At 44.7% G+C, this 16,722-nt stretch overlaps 2 non-coding genes across 2 annotated transcripts; one reads left to right on the top strand and one right to left on the bottom strand.

Moving 5' to 3' along the window:
- Window positions 1–239: 239 nt before the first annotated feature.
- On the bottom strand, window positions 240–311 carry n-TDgtc5. The gene has a single exon. It is a non-coding gene; the product is annotated as a tRNA-Asp (tRNA).
- A 450-nt stretch (window positions 312–761) lies between these two features.
- On the top strand, window positions 762–844 carry n-TLcag9. Its single transcript has one exon. It is a non-coding gene; the product is annotated as a tRNA-Leu (tRNA).
- Window positions 845–16,722: the final 15,878 nt, after the last annotated feature.

The raw sequence follows: 16,722 nt of genomic DNA, 5'->3' as shown, positions 1-16,722 counted from the left end.
TGGGAGGGCTCGCTAGGGGCGGCGGGGGGCTGAGGGTAGCGTGTTGGCAGGCGCCAGGGCGCTGGGCCAGCGGCCAGCAAAAGGCTTTGAGGACCCGGGGCGGCTTTGCTGGAGGACATCGTGCGGGGCTGGATTATCTGGGTCTGCGTGTAGGGCGTGAGTATAAGGGAGAGCGCCCATGGGGCCGCCTTATCTGGCTATTTATTTAAAAAAAAAAAAAAAAAAAAAAGCTACTGTATCTCCCCGTCGGGGAATCGAACCCCGGTCTCCCGCGTGACAGGCGGGGATACTCACCACTATACTAACGAGGACGACACCAGTGCCAGCACCTTGTCGCCAGCCACTGTCCGATGTCCGCCAGGATCGCCAGCTTCGGTCTTATCCATCATTTACCTCTGCACTTCACAGCACCTCAACCCTAAATCCTCCGGGACCTGGCGACAACACCCCTCCCTCCAGGACCCGGACCTGCATGCAACCATCCGGTGATCGCCCTCTGCCGTCTTCTCCGGAGAAGAGGCTCGGGATGGCAAGCTTGAGTTGTTGAACTGGTTCATAAACCGAAGATGATGACCCGAAACCCGGGGACTTTGGAGCATCGTGACAATTGTAGTAGAATCCAATTGCCTCTTTTCTGTGGCGAGGTTTACAGCTTGAATCTGGAGTCCAGATGCACTTGTTGCTAGATCCAATCAGCAAAGGATAAATGGGCACGCTCCAACTGTCCCTTCCACCTGAACTGCTTATAGGGATGCAATGTAGTCAGGATGGCCGAGCGGTCTAAGGCGCTGCGTTCAGGTCGCAGTCTCCCCTGGAGGCGTGGGTTCGAATCCCACTCCTGACAAAGTTTTGTACCTTTTAGAAATTCGTGCTAGGTAGCAATTTGCTGCTTTCAAACATCTTTTCTTTTCCTCTCCTGACATGAATAACAAGTACTCAACCATCCACCTCAAGTCACCTTTGCCCCCCTCACCCCAGTCCCTCTCAATCTCGATCACTTTAAGGTGCTGACGTCCCTGCTTCCCCTCACCGTAAATTAATAAATCTAATCTTTCTCCTTATTGCTTCTGCATTTTCAAAACATTATACTTCATGCTGAACCTTTTTCTAGGTCCTTTAGAATTTTATTTCTACATTTGGATTACATAAGTAAATGGTGAGTGTGTGTTCTTCTTCTCCAAGTTAGCTACCCGTGTTCCTACCTTGATTTAGTGTATAGAACTATTTTTTCTTACTGCTTTCTGATACTAGTCCTCACCCCCTAAGTTCCTGATTTTGTACTTAGTTCTGTATCTGTCCTGGGCTTGCTTCTTTGTGGGCTTTCCTGTGCTCTGGACTATGGCCAGGACTGGGGAATGCTGGACAAGAGCTTTACACGTTAGCTGCAACCCCTTGCTCTTCTCAAATTTATGAGATAGGGTCTGTGATAGTTTCTCTATGCTTGGCCGAGGGAGTGGCACTGACAGGAAGTGTGGCCCTGTTGGAGTGGGTGTGGTCTTGTTGGAGTAGGTGTGTCACTATGGGCATGGGCTTTAAGACCCTCACCCTAGCTGCCTGGAAGCCAGTATCCTGCTAGGAACCTTCAGATGAAGATGTAGAGTCTCAGCTCCTCCTGCACCATGCCTGCATGGATGCTGCCATGTTCCTGCCTTGATGATAATGGACTGAACCTCTGAACCTGTAAGCCAGCCTCAACTACATGTTGTCTTTTATAAGACTTGCCTTGGTCATGGTGTCTGTTCACAGCAGAAAAACCCTAACTAAGATTACAGTTAAGTGATTGGATGAATCTCAGAAGAGAGCTTGAACTTTGGACTTTTAACATTGTTGAGACTGCTATAGACTATGAGGACTTTGAAAGTTGAACTAAATGCATTTGGCTTTATGCTATGTTTAAGTATGCCCCCCCATAGACTCCTGTGTTTGAATAAGTCTATGGGGGCCAGGGAGTGGAATGTGATGGTTTGTATATTCTTGGGCCAGGGAGTGGCACCATTTGGAGGTGTGACCTTGTTGAAATAGGTGTGACCTGGTTGGAATGGGTGTGTCACTGTGGGTGTGGGTTTAAGATCCTCACCCCAGTTGCCTGGAAGTCAGCCTTCCACTAGCAGCCTTTGGATGAAGATGTAGAACTCTCAGCTCTGCCTATGTCATGCCTGCCTGGATACTGCCATGCTCCCACCTTGATGATAATGGACTGAACCTCTGAACCTGTAAGCCAGCCCCAGTGAAATGTTGTCCTTTATAAGACTTGCCTTGGTCATGGTGTGTGTTCACAGCAGTAAAAACCTACTACAACCAGGTCACACCTATTCCAACAAGGCCACACCTCCAAATGGTGCCACTCCCTGGCCCAAGAATATACAAACCATCACAGGGTCTTACAGAGTTGTCCAGAGTGGCCTCAAACTGTGTAGCAAAGGCTGGCCACACACTTAAGATCTCCAGTTTTCAAGAATTTGGCTTGAAGATGCTCCAACTATTTTCGCCTCTTGCATCTCCCACTGCTCCCTTTAAATCCTTTTACTATACTTTAAATAGTATTTTTTTTAAGTACGCATGGATGTCTGTATGAGCACCATGTGCATGCAGTGAATACAGGGCCTGAGATGGAGATCAGAACTCCTGGGCTAGAGCTGCAGCTGTTGTGAGCTGCCATATGGGCTCCGGGAACCAAGCCTGAGCCTTCTGTAAGTTGTAGCTGGGTTGACCTTGAGTTTCCTGATAATGAGAGATGGGCTTTGAACTCCTGATCCTCCTGTCTCTACCTCCGAGGATTTGGATCACAGGCCTGCCCCACCACAGTTGTGGTTGATGGTGGTGGGGGGGGGGACAGGACTTGATAGAGTCAGTGATGTCGGGTATTTCTTGAGTCTATTTCTCCCAAGACCAGAGCAAGATTAGGAAGCTTCTTTCTGGTACAAGTTAGGTTGAATGTCACAAGCATAGTCGATGGGGGGGAGGGGAGGAGCCTTTTGACACTCATGATGTAAAGCACAGCTCTATGCTAGAAGACAGTAAGAAGTGGTTTATTCTCAACTGGATATGAATGAACATGGTCAGTTTGTCACAAACAACACATCTCAATATGGAAGCTGTTACATACATTTTTTTTGTTCATCAATATTTTTTTAATTAGGTATTTACCTCATTTACATTTCCAATGCTATCCCAAAAGTCCCCCATACCCTCCCCCCCACTCCCCTACCCACCCACTCCCCCTTTTTGGCCCTGGCGTTCCCCTGTACTGGGGCATATAAAGTTTGCAAGTCCAATGGGCCTCTCTTTCCAGTGATGGCCTACTAGGCCATCTTTTGATACATATGCAGCTAGAGACACGAGCTCAGGGGGTACTGGTTAGTTCATAATGTTGTTCCACCTATAGGGTTTCAGTTCCCTTTAGTTCCTTGGGTGCTTTCTCTAGCTCCTCCATTGGGGGCCCTGTGGTCCATTCAATAGCTGACTGTGAGCATCCACTTCTGTGTTTGCTAGGCCCTGGCATAGTCTCACAAGAGACAGCTATATCTGGGTCCTTTCACATTTTTTTTTATTACAGAGCAAAACAAACCATTAACCAAGGTGTGTTTTAAGTAACCTGGTGTGAACATTGGTAGGGAGGAGCAAGATGAAAAGAACGCTGCTGTGGATTTTGAATGCTATCTGATAGCATTCTTAGTGTTTGGGTTAGAAGCTAGTGATCTGTGAATTGGATTTGATGGTGAAAAGGAGGTTAAGTTGAAAGACCCCCGTTTCCGGGGAGACCCTCAAGTCCCAGGATGAGCCAATACCCCAATAACTCGAGAGAAACCGTTCTTGATGCAATATTGCATGAGGTTTATTCGGACATCAGCATGCTGAGGCCGAGCTCATAACCTGCATGGGGCAGAGGAGATTGACCCCAGCAGTTGCAGTTGAGGGTTTTTAAAGAATAAACCATAAAATGAGGGGAGGATAAGACCACAAAGAATGGGGAAGTTGAGTAAACATCGTAAAAATGAGGATGGTGAATTACAGCTCATCTCTCACGGAAAGGTTACAGGCTATCTTTGGCAAACATTCTTGGTCCCTTACACTATGGGTCAGGCACCTGGGTGGGTCACCCAGTGGTCATCATTCTCTCAGGCTGCAGGCGAAAGAACAAAGAACTCCATGCTGGGCTTCGTTTCTAGGGGTCTAAGAAACACATTGAGTTGGGGTCTTACAAGGTCCGATACAGAAGTGAGCAATGAATGGCTATTAAGGAGACCAAAGACAGCCCAAAATAATTTGGCTGAGTTTGCAACATCCCATCTCCCTACAACCATGATGCCACAATTGGTCAATCTGCCTTGTAGAATGTTTAATCCCCTCCATGCCTTCCTATGAAAACTAATAGTCTGCAGAATTGAGTCTACACAATTTCAGTGTTCCTAAGGTAGAGAATACACACAGCATATGCCTGCATTTGTGAGGTCATTGTTTAATTCTTACACTTGCTCTTTTCTTCCCTTTTTCTTTGTGTTGCTGTTTGGGTTTTCTTTCTTTCTTTCTTTCTTTTTTAAAAAGATAATAACTAACTGTGTAGCTCCGGCTGGCTCTTGGTGCTGTTTCTCAAGAGGTGTGTCATCATGACCTGCATTGTATTTTGAGATAGATTTTGCTGGGTTCCTAAGGTGGTCTTGAACTTATCAGCTCAAGTGATTCTTCCAATTGAGCCTCCTGAGTGCTGGGACAACAGGCATACATTATCCCACTAGCAAAGTGAAGCACTTCTGTCACAGATAGAAAATGTTAAGTTTCAAACCTGAGACCAGCAGCTGAGGTGTCAGTTTAACTTATCAAAGCAGGCCTGGCCCCCAGGCGTTCCCAGCATCCTTCAGTCTCAGGGGCTAGGCTGTCCTTCCCCTTATCTGATCCAGACATTGCTTATCTACTCTCTCTGCCCTTCCTTCTGCCTCTCTTTTGCTCCTTTTGTACTTCTGGTCTTCTGGCTGACATTCTTGGTGATAGGTGATTTGTCCACTGCTGTTGAACTGAGCCAATTTAATCACATTAACTGCAAGCTTATTAGAAAACCGCTCTCAGAAAGTCGAGCTCACTGCCCCCGGGGACTGAAGCCAGGGAAGTCACCATGGGGAAGGGAGAGAGAGAGAGAGGAGGGAGAAAGAGAAAAAAAGCATGTGTACAGAAAGAAAAGAGGAGAGAGAGAGAGAGAGAGAGAGAGAGAGAGAGAGAGAGAGAGAGAGAGAGAGAGAGAGAGAGCAACATGTCTGGATTATATAGGAAAGAACCTCTGGGGGCAGGGGGAGAGCAGTCCAGCCCCAGGGCTGGAAAATTCAAGGTTGGGGACAGGGTTTGTTAGGTAGGGACTAAGGAATGCTGGGAGAACCTGGAGGCCAGGTCTGCTTTGATATTTAAAATATGTGCTCAGTCCCTTTTCCCAAAACCAAACACCTGGTTCCCCTCTCTCACTCTTCTCCCCCTCTCTCCACAAGGTTCAAGGTCATGACCACTCTGGACTTTCCCAGATATATCTGCCCCTGGCTGTACTATTCTGTGTAACTATGTAACTATGTTCTTCTGCATATCTATACTTGATATGTTTTCTAATGTGGCATGATGCTGGGGAGGGGGTGTGCCATACCATGCGGAGGAACCCCACCCCACCCCCCAGGTACCAGCCATATTATGGGTCTAGTATAAAATGAAGTTTATTTTGGGGCAGCAGAGAAGGGGGGTTGAGAACGGAGTAGAGGCAGAGAAAGAGAGAGTGAGAGGCCAAACCTACTCCATCTTGGGACTGACCTCCATCTTAAAGGAAAAAAAAAAAAAAATCCTGAGAACTTGACCTGCAGCGGAACCCAAGTTGCACCCAAGTAGCAGAAAGGACCTCAGGGCTTGTCCTTGACAGAGTTACTCCCTAGCTACTTCCTAGCAACAGTTAGTCAAAGATCAGTCTGATTGTTTCAGATGTACTTTCAGACCTTTGCGACTGTTTATCGTCTTGCTTCAGAGCACTCACTTGTTGGCTTGTAGTCATTCTATTAGATGCCTTGCCAGACTGGACCGCCCCCCCCCTCACCCCTTCACTCGCTCCCATTTTCCTATAAATACTTGTTCTGCTCCGCCTTCCCTCCCCATCCTGCTGTGTCAGGGTTGGGCTGGAGGAGAGTCCAAGCCTGAGCTTGTAGTAAAGAGACCCTAATGCTATTATATCAGAGATGGCTCTTTGGTGGTCTGGGGTTCACAAATGCCTCCTGGCACAAGGGGATAGAGAAGGGGCGGGGGAAGAGAGAGAGAGAGAGAGAGAGAGAGAGAGAGAGAGAGAGAGAGAGAGAAAGTGGAGGTGACTAAACAAACCTTTTATAGCCGGCCAGGCTCAAACCTGGCTGTTGCTAGGTAACTGTTGGGTGGAGCCTAGAAGAAATGCTAACAAAGCTCTCCGGGGCATGCTCTCCCTCTATCTAAAATAAACTTTCTCCAAAACCATGGAAGTCATGTCCTTTCCTTTCCTTTTTATTTCTTTTTTAGTTAATTAAAATGTAGGAAATGAGGACTAAAGACATGGCAAGGAGATTAAGAACATCTATTATTTATGCAGAGAACCCAAGTTTCCTAGCACCCATATTAGATGGCTCGCACCTTCTGTAACTCCAGCTCCAGGGGATCCAACATCCTCTTCTGACCTCCGTGTGCCCTTGAACTCATGTATAAACACCCCAACACATACATTTATTTGGGCTTGCTTTTTTTTTTTTTTCTTTTTTTGATGCAGGGCTTCTCTGAGCAACCCTGGCTGCCCTGGAACTCACTTTGTAGAGCAGGCCAGCCTTGAAACCAGAGATCCACTGGCCTCTGCCTCCACAGTGCTGGAATTAAAGGCATGTACCACCACAACTTACTTTTTAAACAGTAAAAGTCAGCAAATAATAAGTAAATGATTCAAACAACTCATAAGTCTCAAGAAGTCCCTGAATCTTACAATGTTCACAAGGCCACTCTATCCCTGAACTTATATAAGCAATAGGGACACTTGTGGACAGAGCAGTTTCTGAAACATATAAGCTTCCTATAAGTCATTGCAGAGAGCTCCAGGGAATGTAGCTTCCATGAGTCACCAGTCAGATTGGAGTGGGATTTGCAGTAATCCAGCTGTCTTTGCGTCATGTATGCTAATAGTGTGCTTTTTTGCTATGGCAGTAGTTGCATGGGTCTTGCTACAGATAGTGAGACATAACTAAGGATATCCTATGGAGAAGTTGAATGTCCATTGTTGGGATAACCTACCCCCATACGCATAATGTCAGGTGGCTATGGATGTATGCCCCTGTATTGCCATTTCTACAATAAATGTATGTATGCCCACAAGACCTGCTTTCCATATGTAAATGTTCTTGGCTTCCTCACCTACCCCAAAAGATGTAAACAGACTGATTCACAATCCTCTCAGATTATCATGTTTAAAAGCAAGCTGCCAAGGGAGGCCACAAAGCCCTCAATCTGGCCAAAGGGCAGCACTAAGAGGAGGACATCACGCTGCTGATTGGTTCAGAGCAGGTAAGCCGTGGAACCCCTCCCACTATGCTAATAAGCCTTTCATAGAATGAGAAAGAAGAGAGTTTCAGAAGTGGAGGCTGGTGCTGGAAGAACAGAGCCCAGCAATGAGGTAGAGCAGAAAAAGCGGTGAGGATGAGACACCGTGGCATCCAGGTTTAGGTCCAGTCTACATGGTTAGCTGAGGGACTGCCCCCAGCCAAAAGGCTAGCAGGCTTATACTGTACAGATGTCTCCCAGTCTTTATTATTAAACTCCAAGTGAGACCACTTCAAAGTGCCCACAAACGTCCACAGATGGAATCTCGGAGTGGCTCTTGACTCCTATCTGGTATCAAGTGGGGTTCCTTCTTGATGAACTAGTGGGGTTCTCCAGATGAGTGTAGAGATTCCCTGAGACTGGTTAAAGATTTAAGCCAAATTTTATAATCCCTTACAGTAACACATAAGGTTGGAGAACATGGACAGGTTGCTAAAGAGGTCACGTGGTCACTGTTATGTGTAATAAAACATATGACTGGCTAACAGTGATTTCAGCTGCTTTAAGCAATCTCTACTTATCTATAGCCTCTGGAATGTTAGGTATTTTCCTGTTGGTGGCCCGTGTCTAGTGTGGTTCCCTCGTGAAACAGTTTGTGGTTTTTCTAGTAATTAGAGTTTAACCCGAGGACAGGGCCCAGTGTATAAAATGGAGGCCTGCTTACAAAATGGAGTTTTTCAGGTTTAGTTGGGGCCTTTCAATTAGATAAGCTATTAAGGACCAGTGCTTATCACCACCTGAGATCTGAAAGACACTAAAGGAAAAGACCGGTATAACTGAAGGGTAGGTATAAGATGACATTTAATGTCCAGTCCATCAGGCCAGATCCTATTGTCTTTAGGAGAGTCAAAAAAGAAGTTGATTCAACGGAGAAATCAGAAGAGTTTGTGGGACTTTAGTGGCCTTTGCTGACATTTTAGTGGGGCGTGGACCTCGGGCGGTAGAAGGTCTGACAAATCTAAAAGACTCTGAAGGACATGTAAGTAGGGTTTATAAAGTACAGAACAATCAGGAGCAAGTAAACAGGTAAGGTCTCTGTTGGAGTTACTCAAAGGCAAAGCATGGTAAAATTTGTGTTGAGCAACAGATCCTTAAAAAATTACCAGAGAGCCAAATGCTGGTAAGTTTCTGATATGCTTTTTCTTAGTTAGGGTTTTATTGCTGTGAAGAGACACCATGACTAAGGGCAACTCTTTTTTTTTTTTTTTTTAATTTTTCTTTTGTTTTTTTTTCGAGACAGGGTTTTTCTGTGTAGCCCTGGCTGTCCTGGAACTCACTCTGTAGGCCAGGCTGGCCTGGAACTCAGAAATCCTCCTGCCTCTGCTTCCCAAGTGCTGGGATTAAAAGTGTGCGCCACCACTGCCAGGCTAAGGGCAACTCTTACGCAGGTCAACATTTAATTGGGGTTGGCTTACAGGTTCTGAGTTTCAGTCCATTATCATCATGGCAGGAAGCATGGCAGCATCCAAGCAGGCATTGTGCAGGAGGAGCTGAGAGTTCTACATCTTGTTCCAAAGGCAAACAGGAGAAGATTGCCTTCCAGGCAACTAGCAAGGGTGAAGTGGAAACTTCTTTGGAAAGCCAGTTGTGTTGACTGGTGTTTTGCTGGGGCAAACACATGAAGGAGTGTTTTCCTGAAGCAGACATAAGTGCAAGGGTGTCTCACTAAAGCACACTCATTTCGATGAAGCAGACACAGGTCAAAGGACGTTCTGCTAAAGTGAGCCTGTGAAAGGACACGTGATGAAGGATTCTATACGAATGTTTACAAAGTGAGTTCCAGGACAGCCAGGGCTACACAGAGAAACCCTATCTCCAAAAAAAAAAAAAAAAAAAAACCAAAAACCAAAAAACAAACAAACAAACAAACAAACAAACAAACAAAAAAACTCCCTGTTAGCAGCTTTCCTCAACAGATAGCCCAGGGCTCTGAAATCTTGAAATTTTGGGGGTCTCCAAGGCAACTTCAATGTTACAACTTCTTATCCCAATGTCCAGGATCCATACATGATCTTATAGGTTCCTCCAAAGGGCTTGGTTTACATCTCTAGCACTCTAGGGTCTGTTTGACTCCACTCCACTGATGCTGCTGTTCTTGGTGGTCATCCCATTGGTACTGGCATCTCTAATTTGCTGAAGTCTTTTACTGCAACTAGGCTTTACCAATAGCTTCTCATAGGTTCTGTTCATGGTGCCAAGCCTCTACTTTTTTGCATGACCCCCTCACATCTAGGCTGTCAACTGCAATTGAGGTTGCACCTTCACCAATGGCCTTCCTTGGCCTCTCACAGTCCCAAGCCTCAGCTGCTCTCCATGACACCTTCATGCCTTTAAAACCAATACCACTTGGGTAATTCTTATACATTTCCAGGTCCAGCTGTAGCACAAGGTACAATCTTGTTTATCTCTGGAACACAGCTTCTTTGTGCTTTCAGAAAATATTCCCAGAGAATTTCACCTCTGTGATACTGGTCTCTTCATAATCACTGCTAATGTCTTGGCTCCAGCTAACCAGCATCAATTGTCCCAGTAACCCCTTCTATTCTTGACTCTAAAGCCAGAGCCACATGGCCAAAGATGCTGAGTTCTGCTGCTTTCTGGGACTGGAACATAGCCCCCTTGTTCTATTACCTCATCACCAGCTTTCTGTTTTCCAACTCCTTCACTGCCTAAGCTTGGTTGCTATGGAAGTTGCTAGGTAGACTGACTTTGAACCCAGTGATTCACATGGCTCTGTCTTCTAAATGCTGGGATTAAAGGCATGTATCACCATGCCTGGACCTCAGCTTTTCTTCACCTAGAACTTTCTCTGTCCCAGGCTGGCCTTGAACTCAGAGATCTGCTTGCCTTTGTCTCCTTTGAATAAAGGTGTGTACCACCATGCCTGAGCCTAAGCTTTTCATGGCCACTATTACTCAAAATCTAGATCAGAACTCTGTGTCTTCCAGCCTTAAAATCTGGATCACAGGTGGGTCCTTCGTTTCTAGACTGTAGTTCGTTCCGCATGAAAAGTCCAAATGAAAACAATAACCAGGTAATGAAAATGCCTAAATATAACTATCTCTTATTCAACTGCAAAAGCACAAACAGTAAGTTTAGCTGGGTGGGATCTTGCCCTGAGGTCTGTTCCTTGCTTAATCTGTTTATTTCCTTTAATAAAGGATTCAGCTCCAGTCTGCTTCCAGGTGCCTCTTTATTCTTTGTACCATACATTTTTGTATTTTCCTTTCTCAGCTCGCTACTTTTCATAAAAACACTCTTCATAAGAGTGAACTTTAGTAACCACACAACAGAATTTATACCAGGCTGTTTGAGACTTCCTTTGTCAAAGCAAATAAAAAGTCTCTTTACCTTAGCCTCAGGTAGACTCTTCAGACAGGGTCGAAAAGCAGTCACCTTCTTCACCAAAATATCACAAGAACAGTATCTAGGCCCCATATTAAAATTCTCCTCTACTGGGCCAGGTCAACACAGCTCAAATCACCCTCAGCACCAATATCCTTCATATTCCTACTAGGATGGCCCATTAAACCCCACTTAAAGCATTCCACTGCTTTACAAATCCAAAGTCCCCAAATCCACATTCCTCCAAACAAAAACAAGGTCAGGCCTATCACAGCACTACCCTAGTCCTTGGTTCCAACGTCTACCTTATTTAGGGTTTCCATTGCTGTGAAGAGACACCATGACCACGGCAACTCTTATAAAGGACAACATTTAATTGGGACTGGCTTACAGGTTCTGAGGTTCAGTTCATTATCACCATGGCAAGAAGCATGGCAGTGTCTAGGCAGCCCTGGCACTGGAGGAGCTGAGAGTTCTACATCTTGTTCCAAAGGCAAACAGGAGAAGACTAAGCATCCAGGCAGCTAGGAAGGTCTTAAAGCCCACCCTCACAGTGACACAGTTCCTCCAACAAGGCGATATCTACTCCAAGAAGGTCATACCTCCTAATAGGACCTGTCCCTGGGCCAAGCATGTTCAAACCACCACAGACTTTAAAGTCTGAAACACACACACACACCTGTTCTAGAGAATTTGATGATATAAAGGGTTTAAACAATTGAGGTGTGACAGGCACAGAGAAGCAAAAATATACAACCTGGCTCCTCCTTGGACCTGAGCCAGATTGAGCAACATAAGCCAGTCCTGTCAACACTGTTGGGCTACGAGGTGAATAGCAACTCATAATAGATAGCAGTGGCTCAGGACCAAAGGGATGGATAGCTCAAGGAAATGCCTGGATTTATGGGACTAGGTGGAGCAACGTTTCCCATACAAGTGATCATACCCAACATTGCAATTTTAAATATTTTTATTTTTAATTATGTATTTGTATCTGTGCATGTGAGTACAGGTGACAACAAAGGCCAGAGGCAGTGGACCCTCTGAAGTGGGAGTTATACATAGATGCTGTGGATATCATTCGGGTCCTCTGGATTAGCAGTGTGTGCTTCTAACTGCTGAGCTATCTCACCAGATCCTAACAGTGATATTTTATTTTGGGGGTGGGTATTTTTGGGACAGACTTGGTCTGTGTAGCTTTGGCCATCTGGCCTGGAACTCACTTTGTAGACCAGGTTGGCCTTGAATTCAGAGATGTTCATGTCTCTGCTTCCAGAGCATTGGGATAAACAGCATGAGCCACCATTGCCCAGACTATTTTTGTTTTGTTTTGTTTTTGATGAAAGGCTTGATCAAAGTGATGAGGCCTTTTTGTACTGTATTGGCACTACTTATAATTTCTCTTTAAACATTAACTTAGCTATCTAAGACATATTGACACTCATTTGAAACAGATAACTGTGGGCCTCCAGAAAAGCTGCCTGCCCTCTGTAGACAGATTTTGTTACACAATTAGATCCCTTAAGGATCTTACAGATTGGGGAAAACAGTAAAGACAAGTTTAAGAGTTTAAACAAATGTTGTGAATAGCAGATGCTGTTTGTATTTTGATGCTAATTCCACTCTCCTGGGAGGGGTTGTAGACAAGGAGTGAGTCACATACTCAGGTGACTTCTTGTGAACCAATCCTCTTAAAATGAAAGAGTCAATCACTGGGCAAGTAGGAAGGACTTCCAGATTGGACAGAGGAAGAGAGGAAGCAGGAGAGAGTTAAGTCTTTTTGGATAGGGATAGCTTAGGACAAGATGTAATTACTAGTGTCTCCTGGCTTCAGTGGCGGATCTGTAGGATTCACCACCAGAGGATTTAGATTTAATATGGTTTACAAAGTTAGGATTTTAGTTGTTGCGCACAGCAATTGAGTTACTGCTGTTTCTGAACTAAGTGTGTGTTGCATCTTCCTTCACACAGTGGCTTGTCTGGGTTCAAGAGAGAAAGGTACAGCGGCGAAGCATGGTGGGTTTGCTTGATGTGCACCACAAAAGTTTTAAAGCATGGGGCTGGAGTGATAGCGACCGGCCAGTGGGAACCTAGCAAGCTGAGTGGAGAAGTTTTGGGAGCTTCAGGCCAGAGAGTCTCCACGAGATGAAAACAGATCGTCCATTGCCCGCCAGTGCATGGCCATCCAGGCCACCGGGGCACCAAGTTGCTAACACAAGTGCAGGAACAAGCTGGTTCATTCTTTTTAATATTTCTTGCAACAAACAAAGGCAGTCTGAACAGAGGACAGTAACCTGAGCCCATAAGGTTGTAAAATGAAACTTCTCCATCATCTTCTGATTGGTTAAAATAAAAAGCCTATGGCCTATAGCAGAAAAACAAAAACAAAACAAACAAAAAAACAAACCACCACCACCAACAACAACAACAAAAAACCAGAGTAACAAGGTGGGACTTCCAGAGACAGAGGACAACTCTGGAAAGGAGTCAGGCACGGGAGATTGGCCACCCAGACTGGGAGGAAGCTGGACATATGAAACTGATGATAGACAACTAACCAGCCTCGTGACAAAACTTAGATTAGTGTAAATGGGATAATTAGGTTATGAGCCAGAGGGCAACAAGCCTAGCATAAGGCCTAGGCATTCTTAAATAAATATAGATTCCATGCCATTATTTGGGAACTGGGGCAGAAACAGAAGTGCCCACACTTACAAAACCAGGGACTATATTTGGTGACAACTAAAAGAAGTCCATAGAGGAAAAAAAAATCTTGTGTTATTGTAGATGCAACATTTGTCAGTTAAAAAGCCCATGGCTTTAGCAGGAAACAGAAGGTGGATGATCCAGGAGGCAAAAAGAATTCTGGGATAGAGCTGTTGTGTCTGGCCAGTAGATCACAACCTGAGTTCTAGCCTGGAAAGGTATTTTGGAAACCTGGAAGAGAAGAGGGGCTGGGCTGCGCGAGATAAGGAAGGAACCAAGACAAAGGTCTCTCTCTGCTCAAGGTTCAATTTTTACTATTTTGGCACTCCGTTATGAAGGAAGGGGGAGGGGCCCAATTCCCGCCAAATAATCTCGGAATCCAGTAGCAGGGTGACCACGTGTGTAGCTCCAAACAGCAAAGCGGTAGGTTCCAGCAGTGGGCGTGGCAGAACGATTGAGCGGGAAGCTCCACCCCTGAGCAAGCAGGTTTCAGGCTGGGGGAGGGGAGACTACATAGAGCCAGGCACTGAGAGATTTGCCAGGGAAAATGTGAGGAGATGGCTGAAGAGAGAAAATCAAGAAGATCAAACAAAGAAACAAAGAAACAAACAATGTCTTTGCTGTACCCTCCATTTTGGGGCAGCTCTGAAACTGCCTGAGACAAGAAATGTCCCCAGCCAGGACTTCAGCTTGCATGTCTAATAAAGCCTGTAGGCTATGGAATTCTCATAACTTACTGCATACCATCCTTTCATATGGCATGAATGGAGATTCATAGTACAGTTTGTTTATATGATCAAACTATCTTCTGAAGAAAGGCAGTTGTCTTTTACCTGCACTAAGATCAGGAAATCATCCTTAATTGATCTGCTCACCTGTGCATTCCAACCAATCTCTTTATAGAACTGTGTGTTGCTGGTAAGGTTTGTATACTACAGAATGGAGGGCCAGGAGGCAGCCTTGATAGGATTCACTCTGGAGATGCTCAGATGCTGAGCCCTGCTGTTCCAGCTCCCTGCTTGATCCTGCCTCAACGGCATCATAGCTGTTTCCTCTAAAGACCGACTTCTGGGATAACTTCAGAACAGCTAGCTTGCTTGATCCAACCTTTCAGACTGTTCTGTTCCAGTTACGACTTTAATTATACTCCAAGCTTTCTCAACATATAGAGACTAAATAACACATGCTACAGCTGGCTTTCTTAAGACTAACCACGTTTCTAATTTTCTTGGGCCCCACAAAAGGAATTCTTCACCCCAATTAAGCAGGAAGCAATTATCAGAAGACTGTTGTCCCAGTCCCTTAAGTTGGGGGTAGATAGTTTTGGTCATTTTGTGAGTTATATGTTGTCATTTTAGAGGATGGTTACAAATAATTATGGTCTTGGACAAGGAGGAGGCAAAATAGGGAGGTTATATTCATGGGTTTCTTTTTCCTTTCGTTTTCTCTTTTCCCTTCTTTCTTTTTTTAAGGATTTATTTATTTATTTATTTATTTATTTATTTATTTATTTATTTATTATATTCAAGTACACTGTAGCTATCCTCAGATACACCAGAAGAGGGTGTCAGATTTCATTATGGATGGTTGTGAACCACCATGTGCTTGCTGGGATTTGATCTCAGGACCTTTAGAAGAGCAGTCAGTGCTCTTAACCAAAGAGCCAACACTCCAGCCCCTCTTCCCTTCTTTCTTAGTTAGGTAAGAAATAGGGGGATACAGAAATATAAGAAACTAAACAAATAGGGTAGATTATTGAATCTACGCTTAAACCAAAAGAGATTTTATAGCCATAATCTTACATTGATAGAGATCTTTGTATTTTGATGCAAAAATAAGGTTATATTTTATTGTATTGGTAGGTAATTTTGAATATTGATACAAAGTATCACTATAAGCTTAATTTGTTTAGAATTTAAGAAGATATTTTAGGTCTAAGAAGATGTTTTTAGGATGGTAATGCAAATACAATAGAAATTAGGTTAAACCAGGAGTGGTGGCGCATGCCTTTAATCCTACCACTCCGGAGGTAGAGGTAGGCGGATTTCTGAGTTCGAGGCCAGCCTGCTCTACAGAGTGAGTTACAGGACAGCCAGAGTTATACAGAGAAACCCTGTCTCAAAAAACAAAACAAAAAAACACAAAAAGGCTTCTTTTCTTTCAAATATAAATTGAATATAATTATAACAATTATGAAAACTATAAGGTATGATATACATGTACAATGTCCAGGCCATAGTATTTGGCAACTTTAGAAAGTTGCCTCTGCCTCCCGAGTGCTGGGATTAAAGGTGTGTGCCACCACCACGCCCAGCAAAAGGAAGCCTTTTATTGGACTAAATGGGGGAATTGTAGAGTGAATATCTGGAGTATCATGGATGCATCACCTGTCAATTAAAAAGCCTATGGCCTATGGCTTTGGCAGGAACTGAAATGTAAAAGATCAATGAGGCAGAAGAATCCTGGGATAGAGCCAGGCACGGAAAGATTCACACAGGAAGATCTGAGGAAACAGGCACAGGGTACCTGAGCACAGGTAGCCAGCCATGCAGTCAAATGTACGTTAAAATAAACGGGATATTTTAAATTAGGATATAGTCACAAAAGAGCACGTGCAGGCACACACACACACACAGGGACACGCATTAATCTTTTAATATACCCACATATATGAACATATAACCATATATGATATGTATAGGTATATATCTATATGTATCTATCAATACACACACATACAGACACATACACGCACACACACACAACTCTGTGTATTATGTATATTTGGGGTTTTAGTTTTTTTTTTTTTTTTTTTTGAAGGGGGGAATATGTATAGGAGATATCGGAGAATGGAATACGGTGCTGGTGGTGGTCTTGGTGGTGGTGGTGGTGGTGGCACGGAGAGAGGGACGGTTGCAGGGTCGGAAGGGGTTCCAGTGGGCAGTTGTTATTGCGGGGCAGATGTCCGCTGCAGAGGAACAAGCTCATGGTGTGGTTCCCGCGCCCCGACTTCACAGGGACCGCCATTGTGCGCGAGACGAGCCACGATTTCCCAGGCAAGCCCCCAGAGCGGGTTGGGCGAGCAGAGGATAATCGGGG

Source organism: Mus musculus, chromosome 1 (assembly GCF_000001635.26).
Source record: "Mus musculus strain C57BL/6J chromosome 1, GRCm38.p6 C57BL/6J".
NCBI classification, from domain to species: domain Eukaryota; kingdom Metazoa; phylum Chordata; class Mammalia; order Rodentia; family Muridae; genus Mus; species Mus musculus.
This window is presented reverse-complemented; position numbering and strand designations above follow the sequence as displayed.